We start from the raw sequence: 12,858 nt of genomic DNA, 5'->3' as shown, positions 1-12,858 counted from the left end.
CAAGCTACAGGTATGAGGAGAAAGAAACCTCAAAAAATTCAACACAGGCCTGCACCTGAAAGAAAGAGCACCATGCAGCAGTAAACCACTGGAGATTCCACCAGCTAGAAAGTAGCTGTGCAGAAAAAGACCTGTAGGTCCTGGTGGAAAAAAGCCTCAAGCTTTCTGCAATGGCACCTTATGTCAATATTCACCTAGAATGTATCTTTTTCTGGTAATTAATTGGTGTGTTCTGGAAACATCAGCCTCATTTATAAATGAAGAAGTAATTTTAATCAGTCTTAAACAAATCAGAACAAGCAAAAGAAAACACAGCTGCATGCAAAAGTCATAAATCAAATCAGTTTATGGGCTTGGTTTGGGTCAAAGTATTCCAATAACATTAGAATATTATACCAAAATACTTATACTCAAGGATTTAAAAACATGCACCTCTTCTTCGTGTTCCAAAAGCCAAAGCAACACAGACCAGCTCCCTGGTAACCTCAAACAACTCAGACTGTGATGGGGCTAGACTTTACACATTCAAGTATGTTAAGCTTCAAGTAAATTGATTAATTTCTGGAGGAGCCACATGAGACTGGAATGTTAATTTAGATGTGGAGAAGTCTTAAAGATCTCCAGTTCCTTTCCAATTTCTGTACCCATGCCCAGACTCTTCTAGGCACTACAAGGGCAGTGAAGTTCTACCACTGTTTGTCATGGATTAATAAATGATACAGATGAGTTTGCCTAACTGCATGGGGGCCAGCTCTCAATCAGTTATACAGATACTGCATACACCACCAGAGGTCACAAAGCATTTCTCAGGCTGAAGGTTTTGAAACTGTAGGTTAAGCACTTCTGGCTTTGTTTGAACAAGGAAGCTCTGCAGCACTGATTCATTAGAACCACCTAAGAGAAAAGCAAACCTTGGTGTCAGGGAAGGTCATGAAGCAGATCATCTGGAGTGCAGGGCAACCAGGTGATGAGGCCCAGTCAGCGTGGGTTCACGAAGGGCACATCCAGCCTGACTAATCCGATCTCCTCCTGCAACAAGGTGGCCAACTTACTGGATGAGGGAAAGGCTGTGGATGTTCTCTGCCTAGACTTCAACAAAGGCTCTCATACCGTTTCCCATAGCATTCTCCTGGACAAACTGGCTCCTCATGGCTTGGATGAATGTGCTCTTTGCTGGGCCAAAACTGGCTGATGGCCAGGCCCAAGGAATGGTAGTGAATACAGTTAAATCCAAATGGTGGCCAGTCACTGGTGGTGTTCCCCAGGGCTCAGTTTTGGGGACAGTCTTCTTTAATATCTTTATCAATGACCTGGAAGAGCGGATTGGGTGCACTAGAGGAGATTTAGATTTGATATTAGGAACAGGCTGCCCAGGGAAGTGGTTAAGTTACCATCCTTGGAAGTATTTAAGAGATGTATAGACCTAGGGCAGATGGTTTAGGGGTGGACTTGACAGTGTTAGGTTAATGGTTGGACTCAATCTTGAAGATCTTTTCCAAGCTAACTGATTCTATATGACCATCTTCACAGCCCAGCAAAATGGTTCTTTGATAATCATTTTGAATGCTAATCTGTAGACAACACTGCATTGAGGAAAGTCTTCAGTGTCAATCATTTTTCTTGCAAAAGCACACACAGGTGCTTGTGTTACAACAGACGATAGCATTGCCCATAGAAGGCAAAACAGCAGCAGAGTGTCCCTCCAATTGCCTTCCACTCCTGGCAGGCCTGAGGAAGGGCAACAACAGGTCCTCCCATTTTCTGTATGACAAAGCTATGAGTTCTGAAAACTCCTAAACACATACAAAGGAAGAGAGAGGCCACCTCGGCCCTAATTAGTAGTGAAATATTGCTCTTGGACAGCCTTTGAACTTCATGGCAAGAACAGTATTAAAAAGCTGCAAGAAACAGTGTCATTAATCTTATCGGCCAGATAAGAGTTGAGCTGAAGTAGCTAAAAGCTGTATGCAGAAGACTTAAGAGCTGATGATTCTTTATCTGACTGATAAAGGCCTGTCTTGTGTCTTTACTGCTTTATCAAATTGAAGGTGTTAAGGACAAGAAAAAAGTGAAACAACCATCAATTATCTAACACTATCACTAATAATTAAGTACTTTCTTTTGCTAGTCTTAGATGATAAAGCAGAGCTGTTAAGCCATTGACACTGATTGCTAGAGAGGATAATAATTTCTCATCCAATTGGCATGGATTAGAACACAGCTATAAAACTGCTGTGACATGGCTGCTGTTCCTTACCTTCAAACCAGGAATGTGGGGAGAAAGAAAGAAGCAAAAGTTGGAGACATGAAAGTGTCCTGTATGACTACTGCAGCTTTAGTAGGCTTCTAATAACAAAATGGGGCACCTCATGAATCTAACCTGAATGGATCTGAGCTACCTAATGCAACAGGGCGAGGCGGTGGCAGATAGACTGACTTTCCTCTTCTTTTAAAAGAGCAGAAAAAGCTTTCATCTGATTCCTAAGCACAGACTTGCTCTGAATAGTGGAAAACCAAGGGTGGACAGTACCAGTACTGTGTTACAGCAGGAAAAACACACCCGTGCTGGAGAATCCAAAGTTTGAGCATGAACTGCAACGTCTAGGAAGCATTCTGTATCTTCAGTCTTATGAACACAAGTGACTGACTGTCACCAGCTGAAGGGCTGGTGGAGATACTGCCACTCTACCTAAGATGTTCTCCCATAGGCACACTCAAAAGCAAGGTCTGATCTTACTGTCTGAAAAGGGCACACAGAAAAACTGAGCCAATTTTAGGTACCACTTTTTCTCTCATTCATTTCTTTCCCCATTGCCCTATGCCCTTCAACTTATCACTGGGTGGGGTCATAAGGAATGTGTCCCAGTTTTCCTGGACTGGGCTTATCATTCTCACTCCTGCTCTGCTACTCCCACTAAATCCACTGACAAAGAGATTGTTTAGATCTGCAGTCTTCACAAATTTAGTATCTTGAAGTAATCAGGATTTTCCTGGTGTGGATCCTAAGCTAATAAATGCACTTCATGTGTGAACTATTAGGAAAAGAAAATCAACAATATTCCTACAGAACTCTTAGGCAAAATTTCCACTCTACACAGAAACACGAGATGGCTACATAAACTGTGTTGTGCTGTGTGATTAAAGCTCCTCTGCACAGCCACAATTACTCAGAGAGACAATGGCAGGACAGAGAGTCTGGATAATATTTTGCTGGGCTACTCCCAGGCCCATCACAGGAGCCATCAGCCCATCAAAGCCTCATCTCTGCCAGTCCAGAGCAGCACATCAGGGTCAGCTATGAGACCAAGGGAGTCCCTGTCAGCTCTGCTGGTTTGAGAACTCCGCTGTATCTCTTAGAGCAAGAGCACCAGGGTGTGGGGGGAGCTAGCGGGACCTGGGAAGTCCTGGTCGGCCCCATGTATGCATGTGATGGTTTGTGACACCAGCTGGAACGGGGTTATGGCCTTGAGGGCTTGTATGCCCAGCTGCCAGAGAGTGGGGAGATCAGAATGCAGGAGCTAGCTACTGGGTAAACTGAGTGTCTGAAGCTGGTAGCTTGTACATATGTGTGTGTGTGTGTGCATGAACATCTCTACACGTGCATCTGCTCACTACTGACCCTCCATCCCACCTAGTCAGAGAGGGGAGGAGGCTGAGGCCATGGATGCTGCCTGTCTAACCCCTGTGACCTGTCAAGTGTCCATGTAAATATGTTCTCTGTGTGTGTTCTGCAGCATGTACCTGCTGGGAACACCTCTGCACATTAATACTGGTCAGACCTGGGTATATGGAGCAGTAGCAGCATCCTTACCCTGCTCAGGCTGCTGGATTCAGCATGCTATGCCTAGTAAACTGCTCTTACCCACTGAAACAAGCATAATAACACGAGGCACAGAGATCTTCATTTCAGAAGATGGTAACAAATTAGACCCACAATAATGACAATTAAAAAGAGATGAAGTAACTGATATGGGGTATTTCATATTTCATGTTCTTTGCCAAAAAATACTTCAGCCTCTAAAGATTTACTTCATAGACTAATGTGTTCATTACTATGTTAATAGAATTTCTTATCAACCAGCAATCTTAGGTTTGTTTTCAACAAGAGCATGTTTTGGGAAGCTGCTATGATTGAGTTGTTTAATCAGTTCCATATAAGACAAACACCTGGAGCACTGTGGGCAGCAGAGCATTGGCCTCCTTTCCTCTTAGATACAGATAAAAGATGTCCTCTGCTTCTAGTGCAAACATGTTAATGACCATGAGAACCCGTGGCAGTATGATCATTCCTATTCCTGCTTTTTGTGACTTTAGTGCCCTTGGGTCTGAAAATGCCATCCTCATCTCTTTTGAAATCCAAAAGCAGTAGCTAGTGAGAGTAGAATCAGATAAGTTGATCAGAAGTGTACCACAGCTGATGACCCTGCTGACATGCTTAAACCAGCTGATAAGGATGCACACCCCTCCACGGACAGGTAATCATTACCTAGCTTCATTTCTCCAGAAGCAATCCACTGCCAAAAACTCTTCATTGTAAAGCTCTGTTTGATGATCAGAGGAAAGAACATAAATCAAGATGATGCACACAAACCAAGCCAGCTCAGAGGTGCACCAATGATCTCCAGCAACCAATTTGGCTTTTCTGGCACAGGGGAACAAGCGAACACCAAACAAGTGTTGGGCAGAAGGGAGAAATTACACATCATTTCCCTCACCAGAAAGCTACCAAAAAGAGTCCTACGCCTCTGTATCTGCTTCAGCAACCCTGTTTACACACATTGCTAGCCTCACAAGTGCTGCATCAAGCTAAAAATAAACAAATAAAAAAAGAGAAGGCTGTTATTTGTAACCACAAGAACTCCAGTCATGTACAAACCTCTCAAGTTAAAGGGTAAACTGAAGGATAGTAAAACAGTGTGGTCACAGGAAGAAATTACTCAGGAGTTTAGGATGGGATTATAAATTTATATTCCAGTTTCAGTAGGATGCCCTAAAGTGTCTCTTCTCAACACTTTCTGAAAGGATTTGCAGACCAGGCTACAGCCCTTAGCAAGCCTGAAGAAATTCCTGAAGAACTGTTGTTTCTGACTAAGCTAGCACAAACCTTCAGCACAAGGCAGACACGCTCTGGGAACTATTTTATCTAAGCTGCAACCCTTCCTGATTGGTTTTAGAGAGCAGTACAACTTCCCTATTCAGGCTAGGATCTGCATTTGGAAAAGAGCATTTAATTTTGATAGCTACTTTAGAACACACATTTTCTGTGTCTTACCTTTGGTATCAAACCAAATCCTACATGAGCAGTGAGTAGGACGTGACTTGTAACAGATCCTGTTCCCATTTAGGCAGCTGCTGCTTGGGTAAATTATATTATCCAAGAGATAGCAGCTTCCTATCTCCTGTGTACTTAAGGGTGTTTCATATTCTGAAGGTGATTGTCAGCCACTGGGAATGGCCTTCCTAAATGCTATGGTGCCAGTGTTACACAAAAAGGCCTAGAGTGTGCAGCAAACACAGGCCAACTAAGTTTTTCCTTGAAATACTGGACATTTCTAGCAAGCAAAATGAACATGTAGAAAAGTTTCTCTAACAACCATTTCACAGCAACCCCCTGCTTCATTTGCAGACTCATTTGTTCTGTGCCTGATGACACAGCTGACACTTCAGTGTGAGACAGCTCTGTGTCTGTTCTTAACTTCACAAGTAAAAAGACCAGCCTTCATACAGCTAAGGAAATGATTCCACAATCCCAAAGAGAACAAACCAATAAAATAGACAATAGACAGAAATTGCTTTGGACTGACACTGACCACCAGTCGGTGCTGAACAGGTTTAAATGTTGAAGGTTTTATGCTACAGAGCACAGGAATGAAAAAAAAAACCCAAACCAAGCCACCAGGCTCACGCCCTTGTAATTATACTTTACTAGGCTATTGAAGCATAGGACTTTCAAATGTGTTGGTTAGGTCTTCATACATCAGTAGCACTTACTAGGAAGAACTGCAGACACATCTACTCTGTGAAGAGCTCTAAGAGAGTAGTGGTGTTCATCACTCAAGCATGCAGCAAAGCTCACAAACCACCAACCAAAACGTCATCTATAATAAACAAATTTATACCAGACTTGTAAAGATGTCAGGTACAGAGTTTGGTTTAAACAGGTCTATATGGCCAAAGAGTTCTTCATCTGGCTCTTCACGTGTGTTTGGCAGAACCATCCAGAATGAACAGATTATTACTGCAACAGTTAACACTAAAACAGGATACCAAAACCAAGTAACTAAAGAGCAACAAGGGCATCTGGGCTGAGGATCATCAAATGAAATGAAGAAAGGTTCTTGACTAATTCTCTTCTGATTTCTGCTTGCAGAAACCTTCCTTTCTCAGAAGCACATGTGTAAAAGAAACAAATATCACCAGAAAGCAGGGCAAAAGAAAAATCAGACACACTGCATCTTTGGTAAGTTAAAGACTCAGGTCACTTGTCCAGCTTTATGGACACAAATACAACACCAGCTACAGCACTGCAATGCCACAGTGGGGGAAAAAAATGATAAGCAACAATTTCAAACATGAAACTAGCAAAGAAATAACAGAAACACATAATGCAGAACTCAAAACAAGAAAACTGGAAGGATAGTGCAAAATCCCAAAATGAACAATTAAATGGACCAGAGCTAGAGGGTAAAGAAACAGTAAACCTGAAATAAACAAGCAGAGCTTATAAAACAATGTTATGTCAAAGCTGTGTAGTTATGGCACTATCCTAGTAAAGCAGGAGATCTGAAGTTAAACCTGCAGTGCTAATTGAACTTGGGTCTGGCTTTTGCCAGGGAAGGACTTTAACCAAGTTATGCCATAAAGTTATGACAGCAGAAGGAAAACTTCAGCATTTAGAGAAGACATTACAGATGCCTATAGCTATGAAAGATGCATGCTTTTGTTCCTACCATGACTCCTCAGACATGCCTGAGCTTGGCATAGCTCCGTGAGAACAGGCAGCACCCTCAGGGCACCTCTGAAGAGGAACAGAAGTTTTCTCCTGGATGGTAGATGGAGTTTTGAGTTCTACTCTGTGAAAACTAGGTGTCCAAAGCTGAAATTCTGTCATGCCCCATCAGCTTAACTCTTAATTTGAACTGGCCCTACTAGACTGAACTCCGGCAAGGATGTTTCAAATGCTAGGCACTGTGATTTTTTTATTTGGATTGGAAAACTCTGTCCATGCTTTAATTATGAGTTACATATAAATAAGTGAATTTAACTCATACATATGAGTAATATTTAGTTATAGAAGTCCCATCTCTGCCTCAAATTTCCATTAAAAAAATGAAAATGAAAATTTTGACCTTAGCTCTAACTCAGTCTAGGTGTCAGAATCTCAGGTTTTCCATTAAGAAATTAAAATCTATTAGTTAGCCAAGAGATATCAACAGCCCAAACCTAATCTCCAACAACACAAGAACGCAAACAAAACTGGACATACAAAATAGTAGGCAACAGTCAAAGCTGAGAAGCAAAATTTGATCCACTGCCTGTTCAAAAGTGGTCAGGATTTTTCAGTGAAGGCTGGAGAGAGACAGGCAGTGGAAATACAGGTTATTGTCAAAAAACCTCCCAGGAACAGTGTTGTTTGTCACATGGAAGGCCTTTCCAGCCTGCTACTGCACAAGCCAAGAGCAACAGCTACTGCAGGTGTTTGAGAGCAGCTGTCCAAGTTCCAGCATGCGCTACCTAGTCAGCTATGTACTCCTGTGATCACTAAAATGTAAACCTTAGCAGTGCAAAACCCATTCAACCACCTGCACAGACTCACAGCCATATCTTCATACTCATGGAAATGCCTGACATTGTCTGTTTGTCTACAGCTCCCTCATCACCTGGGCACACGAAAAATTACTGCAAGACCTGGACTTTGCTGATCCTTATGGTCCTGAAAAGCACAAAGCAACAGATAACTTGCCATAAAATAATAGCAATGACAGCTCTTGTAGCCGTAGTAAGAAATACTATCAAAGACTACTAAGAAATACTGCCTAGCAGGACAATGTTCTGCTAGCTAACAGACATAGGGAAGGAAACATATCAAGATAAGGAAAGTGTTTAATTCATTAAACTTAACTGGAAATCAATAGGGCAATCTGAGCTTTAGAATTTTAGCGTCAGCATGGGCATCTTCTGCCAAGATCTACCAAACAATCAGAAAGAAAAACATGTGCTTTAGAAAACCAGTTCTTATAGAAAAGTCCCACCAGCAATGAAACAAAAGGACAAATAGCAGTCAGCAGCTCATCTTCATTAGATTCAGAAGGACGAAAATGATGGATCATGGGGACATGATTGAGAGATGCCAAGAGACCCTTGTGCAATGCTATGGGGCCCAGGAAAACCGTTGAACCCTGAGTTGTCAATTAAAGTAACCCTTTCCAATGTTAGGGAGAAGATGGCATAACTAGTAGAGAAGAAAGCAAGCCTTTCTGGCATTCTCTCCATGCACTAATGTTAGCACAAGCAGAAGAGCTGTCTGAAGCATCACAAGCTCTTCCCGATTTAATAACCAAATCAACATTTCATCTACAGGCGCAGATACAGTGTCACTGGTTTAATTGTTCTCTGAGCTCCACTGCCCTTCCATCATTCAGCTACAGGTCTGACAGTACCATGTAGGACAATGATTTCAGAGCCTACCTGGACACCTTGAAGAATTTACTAGGAAAATTAACATTGTGTAAATGTTCTGTCACTGTGCATTCAAACTGGTAACTAGGAGGCAATCATACATTAAGCCTTAATAGCTGTCTATTAAATCCTGCTTTGGGCCCAGTTGTTTTTAGTTACAGCCCAGTCCTGTCAACTATACATCACCTGTAACTGCCACTGCCCCACTGATCTCTAGGCTTGGTAACAGCTGACATAACCAAAGGTAGAGCTGGGCAAACTAGCACGGCTAGGACAGCCTCTGAATGGGTGGACTAACGTAGAGAAAACTTGGAACAAAACTCCCTCACCAAAACATAGAGTGGAAGCTTTTTTTTTACAGGGGAAACACAAAACCAACCAACCAACCAAACAAAAACCCAAAAAACCCCCACACCTAAAACCCCAAAACCAGCAGGCTCTAGAGCTGCAAATTCCTTTGCAACTCCCTAATAGGGTTGGCTTTAGCAGATGATTATCTAAAAAGAGAACGGCAGAGGAGCTCCAGTCAGTCAACTCACAGGCTGCACGGAAGTCTTGGTCACATTCACACAGGCTACAGCTACAGTCCAAATGAATAGTAGTATAAAGACAGCAATGGTCTGTCTACATTACAACAGTCAAAACAGGTAAACACATCTTCAGTTCTTTCTCAGGCTATCAGCAAAAGAACAGTACTGCAGCCATGCACTGGATTTGTGACTCAATACAGCATGACTTTAGTGTCATGTTCAATAATAACTAACTTCCCATGTGCTTTTGCAACATGTAAGTTATAAAAACAACTTGGGGACAGGCCACTACACCTATGAAGAGCTGTGTGCTAAAGGTATGATTTGAACCACAGTGATGGACTATGAACTACAGACAAAAAGCAACAAAAGCAACACTTGATGGCTGTTTATTGCCCTAAGTTATAAGATTTGATGGCTGAACGCAACAGAGCACTTCATTAAGCACTCAGCTCACTTTGTGGCAGAGGCTAAAGCCTTCATCATTTCCTAGGGCCTTTTCTGAGGACCATGCTCAATCATCTTGACTTTTTTTTTTTTATTCAAAGCATGTCCTCCTTCAAGCAAACTGTTACCTACACAGAGTTTGTACAGTGCAACCAAAAAACTCCACGTCAGCTCTGGACAGATTCCTTAGGCACAGGATGTATGGTTTGGTGAGCAGAATCCAAGCCTGGAAGCAGCAGCAGGCTTCTATCCCATTGAACTTAGAGCTTTCCTTCAGTGAAACATGATTCTGGTCTCAACTCAATATTGCCCATGTCACCAGAAATTACATCTTTAAGCCTTTAGCATCAAACTGCAGAGTTTAAGGCCCTGAAGTCTATACAACAGGGTAAATACCATCTCAACTGAACATGCCTTTTCAGCTAACAACAGTATTCAGCACAGTGAACCCTCATTCTCTCCCTATACTCTTTCCCCTTTCCATTTAAGAGATGTTTTGCACTACATTACTCTTGATTTCCACTCTTCAGACATTTCTATGCACTGAGAAGATTCCCCCTCGGTCTTCTTTTCCAGGCTAAAGAGCTCTAGGTCTTTCAGCCTCTCCTCATTCCAGAGATGCTACAGACAATTAACAACTAACAGTGCAGGAATACTAAGTGCAGAACTGGAACACCTACCATGTGTCCTGAGAAGGCTTAGAATTGCCACAAAGCAAGTATTCCAAAGTGTGATTACTATCATTTGAGGCAGGTCAGTGCAATAGTTGATCCTCACAGAGCTAACTCAGTGCAAGCCACCCATGTGTTTGCTTTTGAAATGGTACAGTTAATTACCTTATATTTTTTTTTCCATTTCTACAGCAGCTACTAAAGCAGCATCTTACTTGTGAAATGAATCAAGACACCTGTTAACCCAGAACACATTTGACAGTACATTTAGTAGAACACATTATAAAAGCCTGTCCTAAAGTATTTTAATCCACCCTTGTGAAAATTTTGGCCAAAAGAACTTCAGTGGCCAGTGCCTTGCTAAGGCTGTTGGCCATCCCCACCCAAACCAATGCTGTGCAACAGTGCTGCTGTCACAGACCTGAAGACTTGGCAATGTACTTTCTGCTGAATCATCTGCAGAAAAATGGCAGTAACTTTAAAAATGTTGTTTCTTTTTCTTACTACTGGACTATCTTTGAGTGCTTGCTGCAACAGCTGTCAGGGTTATATGAAAGCCCAAAGCATCCAGAACACAGCATTCAACCACATTTCAATATACAGACAATTCAGTTCTGCAGTATCCAGTTTGCAATAGCAGTATGGGTACCAGCGCAACAAATCGAAGCCAACTTACTCTCTTGCTGGCTTTTCCTTGTTGCTTTACTCATCCTAAGGAGTTCAAAATGTTCCCTCAGTTTGCAGGCTAGAAGTTGAGAAACACAGATACAGGGAAATTGGGGTGTGTGTGTGTGTGTGTGTGCAGAATAGTTCCTCAGTTTGCAGGCTAGAAGGTGAAAAATACTGATATAGGGAAATTGTGTGTGTGTGTGTGTGTGTGCAGAATAGTTCCTCAGTTTGCAGGCTAGAAGGTGAAAAACACTGATATAGGGAAATTGTGTGTGTGTGTGTGTGTGTGTGCAGAATAGTTCCTCAGTTTGCAGGCTAGAAGGTGAAAAACACTGATATAGGGAAATTGTGTGTGTGTGTGTGTGTGCAGAATAGTTCCTCAGTTTGCAGGCTAGAAGTTGAAAAACACTGCTATAGGGAAATTGGGGTGTGTGTGTGTGTCTGTGTGTGCAGAATAGTTCCGCCAACGTTTTGCAAGAGTTTTGAAGATTTTGGGGGTTGAGGCTAGTAAGGAAGCACAAAGCAGTTAGTTACTACACGACTGGGACAGTTGCTCTGACCTAAACCGACAGCGGACAGCTTGAAGTCGGAGAGTGGGTCGCCTGCAGTCACTCACTTAGTGACTGATCTCTCAAGCCTCCCCTGATCTCTCGAGCTTCCCCTAGTTTCCCCTTTCATTTTACTTTAGCAAGTTAGCCTGGGTGTTTTGCCTGGATATTACAGTCGCAGGCACTGTGGGTGCTGCCTGCAGCCCGAGCAGCAAGCGCTGAGCCTTAAGGGGCGCGCTAAGGAGGCGCAGACCAGCCCGGCTTCCCCACGAAGGCCAGCACCGCGGTTACCACAAGTGCCTTTTAAGCCGCGCTCCTGTCGCCCACTGATCTCCGGCAGCTCCGCCAGCAGCCGGCCATGGAGAGCGCAGAATAGGCATGCGGGGTCAGCGGAGAGGAGTGAAGGGAGCGGAGAAGGCAGGATGAGAGGCGAAAGCGCCTTTAGAGACCGCCCTCCTCGCCTCCCAGGCCAGCCCCCGGCCGGAGATGACCGAGCTCCAACCGCAGGCGCCGGGAGAGCGCGACCCCGACTCAGCGCTCCTCACAGCGAGGCTTGCCCCCTCGGGAGAGATCTATGGTCAGAAAAGGAGATCCCTTGAGGAGAGGAGATCCCCTTCGGAGAGAGCTTCCACCACCGGCCCCACAACGCTCCGCTCAATTACGCCAGCCCGGCTGCGCTCCGCTCACCTCGAGGCGCTGCCTTCCTCCAGCCCGGCGGCGACAGCAGGCAGGCACCGGCGCCGCTCCGCACCCAAGGTGAGCGACAGGGGCGCGGGGCGGGCGGCGGCCGGCAGCCAGCCCCCGCCTCCTCCCGAGGCGAGCGCGGGCGCGGCTGGGACTCGTAGTCCCCCCGCAGCCCCCGCCGGGCGCGCCCCCGCCGCGGCCTACAAGTCCCAGGATGCCGCTGTGCCGCCCGCGGGCGCGCCGGTGCCCGCCTGTGCCCGGGGGCGCCGTGGCAGCCGTTAGCTCGCCGTGCTATCGCCTAGCGCCGTGCCCCGTATGGAGCCGACATGTGCGTCCCGGCCTCCGCGGCGAGCAGGCGCGCCCGATAGATCGCTGGTCAGCAGCGTTTGTTCCTAGTTTAACTATGAAGAGGCACTCGGGGAGCGAGGAGTCAGCACTGGCTGGCAGCGACGGAGCTTGCGGGACGTGGCCTGGTTGTTTCTGGTGTGCATGGTGCTGGGGTACGCTGGGTGGTTAAATCAATCCCAGTGAGCGTCTCCCGAAATTCCAGTGATGGAGCCTCAGGATTTATTGTCTCGATTTAATTTGAGAAAGCAGACATGGATACTCTGTCCTTTAAGAAGTACTGCA

General features: G+C 44.5%; 1 protein-coding gene across 2 annotated transcripts in view; it reads right to left on the bottom strand.

The window, feature by feature from the left end:
- Positions 1 to 12,300, bottom strand: part of SLC26A5 (solute carrier family 26 member 5) — a 37,300-nt gene extending 25,000 nt beyond the window's left edge. For both annotated transcript variants that reach the window (XM_064142522.1, XM_064142523.1), the window contains exon 1: positions 12,232 to 12,300. The gene's annotated coding sequence lies outside the window, so the exon portion shown is untranslated. The remainder of the gene's footprint in view (positions 1 to 12,231) is intronic.
- Between the last annotated feature and the right edge of the window lie 558 nt (positions 12,301 to 12,858).

Source organism: Pogoniulus pusillus, chromosome 4, assembly GCF_015220805.1.
Source record: "Pogoniulus pusillus isolate bPogPus1 chromosome 4, bPogPus1.pri, whole genome shotgun sequence".
In the NCBI taxonomy this organism is placed as follows: Eukaryota; Metazoa; Chordata; class Aves; order Piciformes; family Lybiidae; genus Pogoniulus; species Pogoniulus pusillus.
The sequence above is the reverse complement of the archived record's forward strand: the minus strand, read 5'-3'. Positions and strand labels throughout refer to the sequence as shown.